This window comes from Podarcis pityusensis (assembly GCF_964106645.2).
Source record: "Podarcis pityusensis genome assembly, chromosome: 1".
In the NCBI taxonomy this organism is placed as follows: Eukaryota; Metazoa; Chordata; class Lepidosauria; order Squamata; family Lacertidae; genus Podarcis; species Podarcis pityusensis.
This window is the reverse complement of record NC_138028.1, coordinates 13,619,412-13,631,438: the sequence shown is the minus strand read 5'-3', so window position 1 is coordinate 13,631,438 and position 12,027 is coordinate 13,619,412.

The window sequence follows — 12,027 nt, the reverse complement described above, 5'->3', positions numbered from 1 at the left end:
TAGTAGTAGTAGTAATAATAATAATAATAATAATAATAATAATAATAATTTATTTGACACCCATCTGAGTGGTAGCTGCCACTCTGGACAGCTTCCAACAAATTAAAAATGTTAAGCGCAGTAAAACATCAGACATTAAAAACTATCCTGAACAGAGCTGCCTTCAGATGTCTTCTAAAAATCATATAGTCGTTAGTTTCCTTGACAAGAATATGGCCAGTTGGGTCACAGCTAGGGGAGGGGGAGAAATTGTGATTGTGATTGTGTTTAAATGTAAACTTACCCATTTTGCCATTTCTGAAACAAGATGCGAACCAAAATATAGCCACCTTTCGAAATTTGTGCTTTTCCAAATTTTGGAATGCATTTCTCCAGCCAAGTAATGTCTTCAAAAATGCATGTGGTGGTGGGGGGGGGGTAAAATGTGCATATAAACATTATATATTATTAGTGAAAATAGCATACAAAGATGCCTTGTATTAGGCAAGACTGCTTTGCGAAAATGTGCATGCTAGGCAAAATTGCACACCAAACCAGGAGAGATTTCTGCTAAAATGCTGATGAATCTGCATGAGGACTTTTCTTTTCTTTTTTTAACCACAAACTGCTGATTTGGAGAAGTGGAGACCCGAAGACTGGAAAAATGAGAAACTGAAACTGAAATATTTGCCCACCTCTACGTCACAGCCAATGCATGACTTTGAAGCAGACGAACAGTTGCCCGTCTAAATATGCCAGAGTAGCAGAAGATAAAACACAGGACTGATAGGAATGGATGACACATTTCAATCTGGGGCCAAGAGGTTTCCTGAGCGATTGATAGCAGAAATGCGGGGAAATAATTTCAACAGAGAACTGTAAGCAGAGGAAAAGGAAGTAGCACATGTTTCTTTTGCGCTGTTGTTCTCTGAAGTGGGTGAGATTGAAGCTCACAGGGAAGAAAATGTGAATGTGAATCTGTGGTGTGAGGAGAGAGGCAAGTCTGGACAAGGGCAGAGAATAGATTCATGGAAGGAAATGGCCAAAGAATTACCTGTTACTTTTCAGGCTGTGGGAAATTGAAATGGAGATATTAAAGGAGATTTAATCACCACTGTTTTATTAGCATATATGCCACGGACTGCAAAGAGGACCATTCACAATAGTACTTTGTTCTAAATGTATAGTATGTATGCAGCCTATATAAACAGAATACTCTGATGCAAATCTAACTAGATTTCCAAAAAATAAAAACCACTCATCCATCATTCATTCTTATCCCCAAGAAGGTCCTTTACCTGATTTAAATATACCTTTCTAAAGAAACCAGAGGCCTTTCTCCTGGGCATGGTAGGCCAATTGGTGCCAAAGAAGGATAGAATTTTTTTCATGTATGCCACAACAGCAGCAAGAATACTTATCGCAAAGCACTGGAAGACACAAGATCTACCTACCAGGGAAGAATGGCAGATGAAGCTGATGGACTACATGGAACTGGCGGAAATGACTGGCAGAATCCGAGACCAGGGAGAAGAGTCGGTGGAAGAAGATTGGAAAAAATTTAAAGTATATTTACAGAAATATTGTAAAATTAATGAATGTTAGAAGGATGCTGGAAAGAAGTTAAATGACTTTAGCAGAAATGTTATAAAGAATTAAGTATGAATAGATTGACAATGGGTAAAGGTGCAAAACTTAAGGTTAAATTGCGTTAAGATAAATTATGGAACTAAATTTGAGAAAGAGGGAAAGGACTTGCTGGAACAATTAATTGAACTAGAATACAAAAAAGAAGGTGTGAGGAAGTCGAGGAAATAAGCAAATGAAAGATAAGGATATGAAAATACGGGGTCTTTTTTCTGTTTTTTTCTTTTTTCCCTTCTATTTTTTTAAAGGTTTGTGTTTTTTAAATGTTTCTGTTTTTTCTCTTTTAATGTTTTGATGTACTGTTGATGTTTTGTTTTATTGTATTTTCTTTGTGAGGTTTTGTAACTGTTCATTGCTTGTATTTCTTTCTTTTTTTTGTAATTCTTAAACTCTAATAAATATCTTTTTTTTTTAAAAAAGAAGGTCCTTTACCTGGTTCCCTGTAGCCTCACTTCTTGCAACAAGGGAACTACCAGAAGGCTCTCAGAGCTTGATCTCTGTGTCCAAGCTGAACGATGGGGCTGGAGGGCCAAAGCCATTCAGGGTTTTAAAGGTCACCACCAACACTTTGAATTGTGCCCGGAAACATACTTGGAGCCAATGTAGATCTTTTAACGCTGGTGTTATATAGTCCCAGAGGCCGCTGTCAATCACCAGTCCGGCAGCCACATTCTGGATTACTTGTAGTTTTCAAGTCACTTTCAAAGGTAGCCCCACGTAGACCACATTGCAGTAGTCCATGCGGGAGATAACAAATAAAGATTGGTTTTTGCTTTAAATGAGGTGAAACCGAAGACATTTCCTCGACGTAAGAACTCATGTATAAATAGTGAACTGTACTCTGTGCTCGGGTAACCTCCATGTTAGCTTATTGCAAAGACGACCCGGAAACTTCAACTGGTCCAGAATGCAGTGGTTTTCAGTATAAGTTCCCTTACCCCGGCCAGCTTGGCTAAACATGAGAGATGATTGGAATTGCTGTGCAAAACATCTTCAGGGTGGGAGAGAGGGATGGCACTAGGTTGTGAAAGGCTGCCCCAAGGCAATACATTTAGTTGAGGGGGGCGGGCGCTGAATGCCAGCTAGTGGGGTGGTTCCAGTCCTTGAAGCCACAGGAAGTGGTCCGTCAGTCCCTTCAGCTTTCTCTCCTGATTGGAAATAAAATAAATGAAACCCTTTGCCTCAGGGCTGTCTTTAGCATATGCTCTGCTGGGGTGCAAAGATCCACCCAGCGCCCCCAAATTTAGTTTAGCCGCCCCCAATTTAACTTTTATTGAGCTTTTTTGGGGAGGAGGGAAGCCAAAGTTGTTGTTGACCTTTTTTTAGGGGTGGGGGCGAACTCAAAGTTGTTCAGCTTTTTTGGGGTGGAATCTCTCACCTGTAACAACAATGCAGCAGAAAAACCTACTTTTGTTTCCTGACTCGTTGGGAATATTTGACGCTACGGAGTAACAGAGAGACAAAAGAGGGGGGGTGGGGACTTTTGCTCCATTGCTTTTCACTGCTTCCGATCGAGAGGTATACATTTGGTGCCCCCCAGAATTCAGCGCCCAGGTGCCCCATACCCCTTGCACCCCCATGTAAAGATGGTCCTGCTTTGCCTGTTCTTTAGAGAGTGATCTCTAAGGAAGAAGAAGAAGAAGAAGAAGAAGAAGAAGAAGAAGAAGAAGAAGAAGAAGAAGAGTTTGGATTTGATATCCCGCCTTTCACTCCCTTTAAGGAGTCTCAAAGCGGCTAACATTCTCCTTTCCCTTCCTCCCCCACAACAAACACTCTGTGAGGTGAGTGGGGCTGAGAGACTTCAAAGAAGTGTGACTAGCCCAAGGTCACCCAGCAGCTGCATGTGGAGGAGCAGAGACGCGAACCCGGTTCCCCAGATTACGAGACTACCGCTCTTAACCACTACACCACACTGGCTCTTAAGGAGTTACAAGGGCTGCTGCTTCAACTCCTGATCAGGAGATAAAAGATCCCTCTGGCTACCCTTTAGAGATGATCTCTGCTCCCAGCCACTGCACTGTTTTATATATATAATTATTAACCATCCACCCGGTTCACTGGGAAGTTTTTAATTCTTGCCTACCCCAAGCCCTTTAAATTTAATGTATATATTAGGTAGTTGCTATATCTTTTATTTGTGGAACATAAAAGTCTGGTTATGTCGAAGTATATTTTGCTAGTAATTTCATGCCTCCTGCCCAGTTTTTATTGTCTTTTTTTTTTTAAGGTCTAGAGGAAAGAATGTGGTTTATTGAAGTAATGGACCGAATTAGGGAGTGTGTATTCGAAGGATCTGTCATGCTAAGCCAGCTGGGGAAAATGTTGGCGGTCTGAGGGAGGAGGAAATGGAAGGATGTTGTAGAAAACTCCCTGAAACCATCAGCCTCATTTATGGTGGTAGTTAAATAAAGAAAAAGGTAACACATACCTATACCCACCTATATCTGTAATATGAAGCAGCAGAAAACCTGAAAGCGTGTGTGTGTGAGTGAGAGAGAGAGAGAGAGAGATGCTAAGGGCTGTCCAAAACATTTTGTTACCTGAGACCAGGGATGGAGGAGAAATTCAATCCAATTCTCGCTTAAAGGTGAGCCTACCAAATTCACAGAAGAGGTCCAGGATCACAGTTTTCCTTCTCTGAGATGGGTTGATGAACCCCACCTGCCTCTCATTTCTGGAAAAAACATGCTAGCTCTAGACACACTGTCTGTTGACTCCTTCACAGGGAAATTCATGTAATCCTTATGGGACTTACTTTGGGTTAGTAACTGGTAAGGAAGCAAGTTTAATCAACAAATCCATCATTTAAAGCTGTAGTTAATTAATCTGTGAGAGGATGTCATAATAGGTGAAAGGTTTGTTAGTTCTGGCAGGGTTGGACCAAAACATCTTGCTGCCCAAAGGAAATGACAAAATGGTGCCCCCTGTTCCATATATAGGTTAAAAAAAAAAGGTAAAGGTAAAGGACCCCTGGACTGTTAAGTCCTGTCAAAGGCGACTCTTGGGTTGCGGCGCTCATCTCGCTTTAGTGGCCAAGGGAGCCGGCGTACAGTTTCTGGGTCATGTGGCCAGCATGACTAAACCGCTTCTGGCACAACAAGACAACGTGATGAAAACCAGAGCGCACGGAAACACTGTTTACTTTCCTGCTGCAACAGTACCTATTTATCTACTTGCACTGGTGTGCTTTCGAACTGTTAGGTTGGCAGGAGCTGGGACAAACAATGGGAGCTCAGCCTGCTGTGGGGATTCAAACCACCGACCTTCTGATCGGCAAACCCAAGAGGCTCAGTGGTTTAGACCACAGTGCCACTAGCAGACATTTATTGCTTCAACTCTGATGATACGAGAGAGTCCTCTACCACCATGAGGGCAGCAGGCTAACTTGGGGGGCGGGCTGAAGTTGGACTCACCACCAACTCCCTTCCTCTAACTTCCTTCTCCCCAGTACTGTGGATGAGAATATGGCCATCTAGAACAGAGCTTTCCAAACCTTTCATGTTGGTGACACACCTTTTAGACATGCATCATTTTGTGATTCAGTTTTACTAGCAAACCGGAGGTTAAACTGACCCCTTTCCAGCCCCAGGAGGAGCATGGGGAGCATTCACATGGCACACCTACACAAAGCAGCGACAACATAGTTTGGAAAGCTGTGGTCCACAACAATGAATACTGCAAGGTCTATCTTCTCTACAGGCCCCACTTGTGAATTGGGACATAGCAAGGCATTGTTTCCCATTTCTTCCTGTGTTAGCCATAGAATCATTGAATTGTAGAGTTGGATAAGAACCCATGGGTCATCTAGTCCAAACCCCTGCAATGCGGAAATCTCAATGAATGGTCCCCCATCTAATTTGAAACAGTCAGGCTGCTGTCAGTGGCTCCCGGCTGGTTGCCCAGGAAAGTATAAAGACAATAAAATGTTTCTTACAGTCCTTTTTTATTTCAAACTTTACAGAGAGGCTATAGAACCCAGCCTCTTGGATAATGGTATTGTCCGGACTGAATCTCCACCCCCCGCCCATCTATCCCACTTCATCATTTGTCACTTCTATGGGTGCCACTAAGTGCCGCTAAGTCTTTGAGCTCTTTGCTCTCCTGCAGGGTGAATCTTTTAAAAGAGGCTCCGTGGAATATGTGTACTCTGTATCCATGGGGCCTCTTTTAAAGGGCTCACCCTGTACAGTGGTACCTCGGGTTAAGTACTTAATTTGTTCCGGAGGTCCGTTCTTAACCTGAAAGTGTTCTTAACCTGAAGACCACTTTAGCTAATGGGGCCTCCTGCTGCTGCCGTGCCACTGGAGCACGATTTCTGTTCTCATCCTGAAGCGAAGTTCTTAACTCGAGGTACTATTTCTGGGTTAGCGGAGTCTGTAACCTGAAACGTATGTAACCCGAGGTACCACTGTACTTTTAAGGCTCACTGGGTTCTGGGAGAGGGAGGGTCTGGAATGCCTTCTAATGACAACGTGTCAGTCAAGTGTTGCTCTGGCTCTCCCATGGTTTCCCAACTTTCCCCCTCATCTGCCTCTGAGATGTGACCTCCCTCAAACTCCTGTTGTAAATCTAGACTGTCTTCCTCTTCCTCCTCCCTGGAAGGGTCAGGATGGGGAGGCGGTCTCCACCATTCATCCTCCTCGGCCCAGACCCTGCTTAACTTTGCAAATGTGCTAGCATTTTTATTGCTGCACCACTAGGAGGACATGTCACATGCCAAACTGTTTCCATTTCACTGCAGTTCATCTGCTACCAAAAGCCTTGTGTTTTCTCTCACTTTCCACTGTGGCAAAAATTAGAGAATGTAAGCATTTAATTACATAAATTATGCTGCCTGTAATTTCCCCCCACTCTACTGGTTTCAGTGCACAGGAAACACAATGCAAATAGGAGGAAATGTAATCAATTACGTATTGTTTGCAGACTGAAAGCAACAACAATAGAGAATAATGATTGTTATTTGCCGGATTGATTTGCATCGTAGACACGAGATGAATAAGTGAACATTGGCAATTTCCACTCCTGTATCTATTTTCACCAGAATTCCCTGACAATCCCAACTTGTGAATACTATTCAGCAATGGATCTAAAATGTGTGAAAGAAAAGCACTGTAAGGAGTCAAGTTGCTGAGTGAAATGTTTAAGCTGTTTATGACAAATATATTGGGGCAACTGGTGTCTTAATTAGCTTCCCTCGTTATCATTAGCTTGTGGAAATGGGTGCTATCGATGGCAGGAAAAGTTTCCCTGACTTCATCACAAAATGGCTGTCTTTAATTAGGTGTCCCCGAGAGTTCTAAACAACTGTGTAAACATTGGGCCTCTGCGCATAAGAGATAGGTACCAACTTTCTGCAGGAAAACCATCGCAATTGTCTGCAGACAAGATGAACAGCAAATTAGTGGGGCAAAAAGTGAAATATATCAGGAAATGCTGTCTGTTTTGTAATTACTTGCTTTGCTGTGAAGGGGAGATACGCGGTACTGTGAACGGACGGCAAAGCAATACGGGCCATTCATCAGCCCTGCCTTTAGCCATATGTTGTTACATAATAAGTGTGAGTGAGATGTTTTAACATCCCTTCTGTTAGGAGAATGGGTGGTGCACAGCTCGACAGCATGGGAATAAAACCAGCTTTCCTATTTTTCACTGTGAGAACTGTACTGTTAACTAGGCTCTTTGTACACTCCCAGTTCCTTTCTTTCCTTTTTAAAAAAACACGTTAATGACTATCCTTCAACACAATCTAGGTAGCTTGAAGTATATATTTATTTTTAATCTGTTAGATAAAAGCGATGAGCAAAATGGTGCTGGAATGTGAAGATCATTGATGCTTCAAGCTCAGGATAAAACCAACCAATGGCACATGAAGACTCTGTTCCTGCTATTGTAATCTGCTTCAGCTGTTTTTATTTTAAATTGCTGTAACCTGCCCTGGTTTTTGTTGGGAAAGGGTAGGTGATAAAGTTATTACCACTACTGCTGCTGCTGCTGCTGCTACTACTATTTCTGGTACCAAAAAGCTGTTTTGCACTGATATACATGCTGACCTCCAGCCAAAGTGGGGCTTCCCATTCACTTCAATGGAAGCCAAATGAAATATGTACAGTCGTACCTTGGATCCTGAACGCCTTGCGAGTCGAACGTTTTGGCTCCTGAATGCCACATACCCGGAAGTGAGTGTTCCGGTTTGCGATCGTTCTTTGGAACCCGAATGTCTGACACAGGTTCCATGGCTTCCAATTGGGTGCAGGAGCTTCCTGCAGCCAACCAGAAGATGCTTTGGTTTCCGAACACTTTGGAAGTTCAATGGACTTCTGGAACGGATTCCATTCAACTTCTGCGATATGACTGTATATATAATTTTGAGTACCTAGAGGTGCCTCATCTGCTGAAGTGAAGGGAGGACTGTGGAGCCTCAGTTCTTGCAAGGAATCCCCAGATTGATGCACAGAAGGGATACATAAACTGGGATTTGCAGAGAGCTGCTTACGAATTATTTGCAAAAATACACCACAACTTGAATCCTCTTTCGACTTGCTTGGATACTTTGCAAAAAGAGCTGTGTGCCCAGAGGTTCCTCGGGAATGACATAGAATCATAGAATCATAGAGTTGGAAGAGACCACAAGGGCCATCGAGTCCAACCCCCTGCCAAGCAGGAAACACCATCAGAACACTCCTGACATATGGTTGTCAAGCCTCTGCTTAAAGACCTCCAAAGAAGGAGACTCCACCACACTCCTGGGCAGCAAATTCCACTGTCGAACAGCTCTTACTGTCAGGAAGTTCTTCTTGACATCTTGACGGCTATATTCCTGGCCCACAGTGCTGCAAAGTACCGTACGGTGCACTTGGTAGAAAGTGCTAAACATAATTTGCATTGATTTTCACTGGACTTGCGGGAGCATGGTGGGGCAAGAATGTCTTAAATGCTAATTTGTCAACTCTGGTAATTAGAATTATTCAATTTTTGCAAGTTTATTGCTTGCCTAACAATTGGTGAGAGAGTTCATTAAAAAAAATGCATGTAGCAAATTGTTCTGAGAGATTAACACAAACTACCTCTCATACCCCCCAAAACAAGCCAGGAATGTGAAATTCACACATAAAATAAATCATTAATCATCCCCAATGAAGGGATGATGAGCTGGTGCATGTGGCTGCCCTGATAATGGTGCCAAGATGTTCTTTTGTTTGTTGAACTCATGATCCCTTCACTAATCATCTAATTTGTCATCTAATTAGTTCACCTCATGTAGAATCGGAAGCTCTGCATGTAACGAGAAACCTTCTAAGGTTACAATCCTATGCGCAATTACTTGGGAAGAAGACCCACCAGGCACACCAGGATTTATTTCCGAGTAAAGCCTCCCTAGAATCTCTCTGTGAGATGTAACCTGAGCTTTGAGTGGCAAAGAGAATTGTGGGTTCTGCTTATGGCGTGAATCATGGCAGAACTAGACGTTACCAGAGATGTCACCAAAGGTTACAATTAATTAGTCAACGTAGAATGCAGATTTGTACAGCTTGCAGTGCTTGGCTATTGCTGTGAACAGAGCATTATTTTCAAATCTAGCTTGGAATGTAAAATGAGATGTTCCAATTGCAAAGTTAATGTTCAGGCTGATCAGGCTCCTTTGTAAGTGCGTGCACAAATGCTCTTTAATGTTAGGCCCTCACTCTTTAAGGAGGACATAAACTAATTGGAGTGGGTTTAGAGGAGGGCAATTCTTTTGCCAGAAGGCAATGGATGTGCTTTGAATATGTTTTAAAGGTATGGTGTATGCAGCCTTGTTTTCCAGGTGTTTGTTTTAGTGTTGGCAGGGTTGAATTTCCATGTGCCTCTCTGCCACAGCTAGTGATGGAGGGCAGCTGAAAGCAAACTGCAGTTCCCAAGGGACGCATTCACATGGCACAATCAGCATGCATGTACCAACTTTACAAGCTGAGAGAAAACTGTCATGACCCAGAGCTAGGGATAGATGGATTTGTCAAATTCGGTTCTCCCAGTTTCTCAGTTTAAATTCGGTTTCCCACATTTGCAATTTTAAAAATCCGCATGAAAATATATCCTAATAAACATATTTATGTATGCAGTTTCGGCTAATATACACATTTTGCAAGCAATTTCCCACAACACAGTGCATTTCTGTATGTTGTTTTCACAAATATACACACCCTTTAGTATATGCCTTTTTGTACACGTTCCTTGAATGGATCAATGCACTGTGAAATTCACAACAATGCAAATTTTGAAGCTGCGTTTTGGTTCATATATTGTTTTGAATTTGGCAGGTTCATCTTTATATGTGAACTGAATCAAATTTCTCCCCCATCCCAACCCAGAGCTCTGATTCCCCAACCTTGGGGGAAAAGATCATGGGTTCAGAGGCATTCTCAGATCAGGAGGAGAATGTGCCCTCTAAACCAGATTTGATGTCCCTGCCTCTTTAGAAATCGCAGCACCAGAAGTACCTGCAATGCCAGGACCTTTCTGACCTGAATATGTCACGAGTGTAATCTGCAGAGTAGAGTCAAAGGACCTCAGCTTGGAGGCCACAGTAGAACCACAGCCTGCTACAGCCCCTAAAACAGGCTAGATGTCTCTAAGGGTCAATATTCTATTCATCAGGGATGGAACTAGCTGCTCAAAATAAGCTGCATGTCTATTTAAGAGTCAGCCTGAGTTTGCTGATTGTTAGAGCAACGTTTAAGCCTGCCTACCAACCTAGGTGCTACTTGAAGCAATCCAGGATGGATTGTGGAAGCTGGTAGAGTTGGAGGAACAAAAACCGCAGACAACGGTTGGGAAACTATGGCTCTCCTGATGTTGTTGGACTCCAACTCCCATCAGCCAAGGTGGCCAGTGATCAAGAGTGATGGGAGCTGTAGTCCAACAACATTTGGAGAGCCACAGGTTCCTAATCCCTGCATAGAAGAGTTTTGGATTTGGATTTGATATCCCACTTTATCACTACCCTAAGGAGTCTCAAAGCGGCTAACAATCTCCTTTCCCTTCTTCCCCCACAACAAACTCTCTGTGAGGTGAGTGAGGCTGAGAGACTTCAGAGAAGTGTGACTAGCCCAAGGTCACCCAGCAGCTGCATGTGGAGGAGCGGGGAAGCAAACCCGGTTCACCAGATTACGAGTCCACCGCTCTTAACCACTACACCACACTGAGACAGCAGGCAAGATATATATCAAAAGAAGGTGAAAAGCTTCTCTTGCTGACTGATCTGCTGAATTGAGGAGCTGAGGAGTTTTGCACATCAAGCTGCAGCTAATGGCACAAGAGCAGGTTGCTTCTCCTTCGGTCACAAGAGTTCACGCCAATAAACACAGTGTGCTTCTAGAGTTATAAACCTCAGCACAGGTTGATGGAACCTTTCCGAAACTGATTGCAGCCAGCTTGTTGCCAAAAACACACACTGCAGGATGCAGGGTAGGTGGTGGGTTGTTGGGGGAAAAGGTCAAGAAGTTTATTTAAGAGTGCTGAAAAATGACGATCACATTAATTAATCTCATTATTCATTTGCCCTTTGCGTGGTCTCAGTGCTCTTAACATAAATCAGGATGTAAATGAATGTGTTACCAGAATAAGATGAGTGCAACAGCATTAACAGACACAGTTTAAACAGGCATCCACTACCTGGCTCAGGTCACCAGAACTGCATTTGCTATGTATAAATACTTCATTACAGTGGAAGGGAATATAAATCTGAATACGTGTGTGTGTGTGTGTGTGAGAGAGAGAGAGAGAGAGAGAGAGAGAGACTTTACAAGCTTAGGAAACCCAGCCAGATGGGCAGAGTATAAATAAATTATTGTTGTTGTTGTTGTTGTTGTTGTTGTTGTTTGTTGTTATGAGCAATATAACTTTAAAATCTACCTCTTTCCATCTGCTTTGTTCTGATTATTTCTAGGACTGATATCTACCTGTGTTAGTTTTATATTATATTGTTGTGAGAGAGTAATAATAATAATAATAATAATAATATATTTATATCCCGCCCATCTGGCTGGGTTTCCCCAGCCACTCTGGGTGGCTCCCAACAGAATATTAATATTATTATTATTACTAATAATAATAACAAAGTGATAAAACCTCAAACATTGAAAACTTCCCTAAACAGGGCTGCCTTCAGATGTGTTCTAAAAGTTAGATAGTTGTTTGTTTCCTTGACATCTGATGGGAGGGCATTCCACGGGTCAGGCGCCACCACCGAGAAGGCCCTCTGCCTGGTTCCCTGTAACCTCACTTCTCGCAGTGAAGGAACTGCCAGAAGTCCCTCGGAGCTGGACCTCAGTGTCCAGGCTGATCGATGGGGGTGGTGACACTCCTTCAGGTATACTGGGCCAGTTAGGCAGTATGCCTGAGTCCCTTCTAAGTCCTGAATCC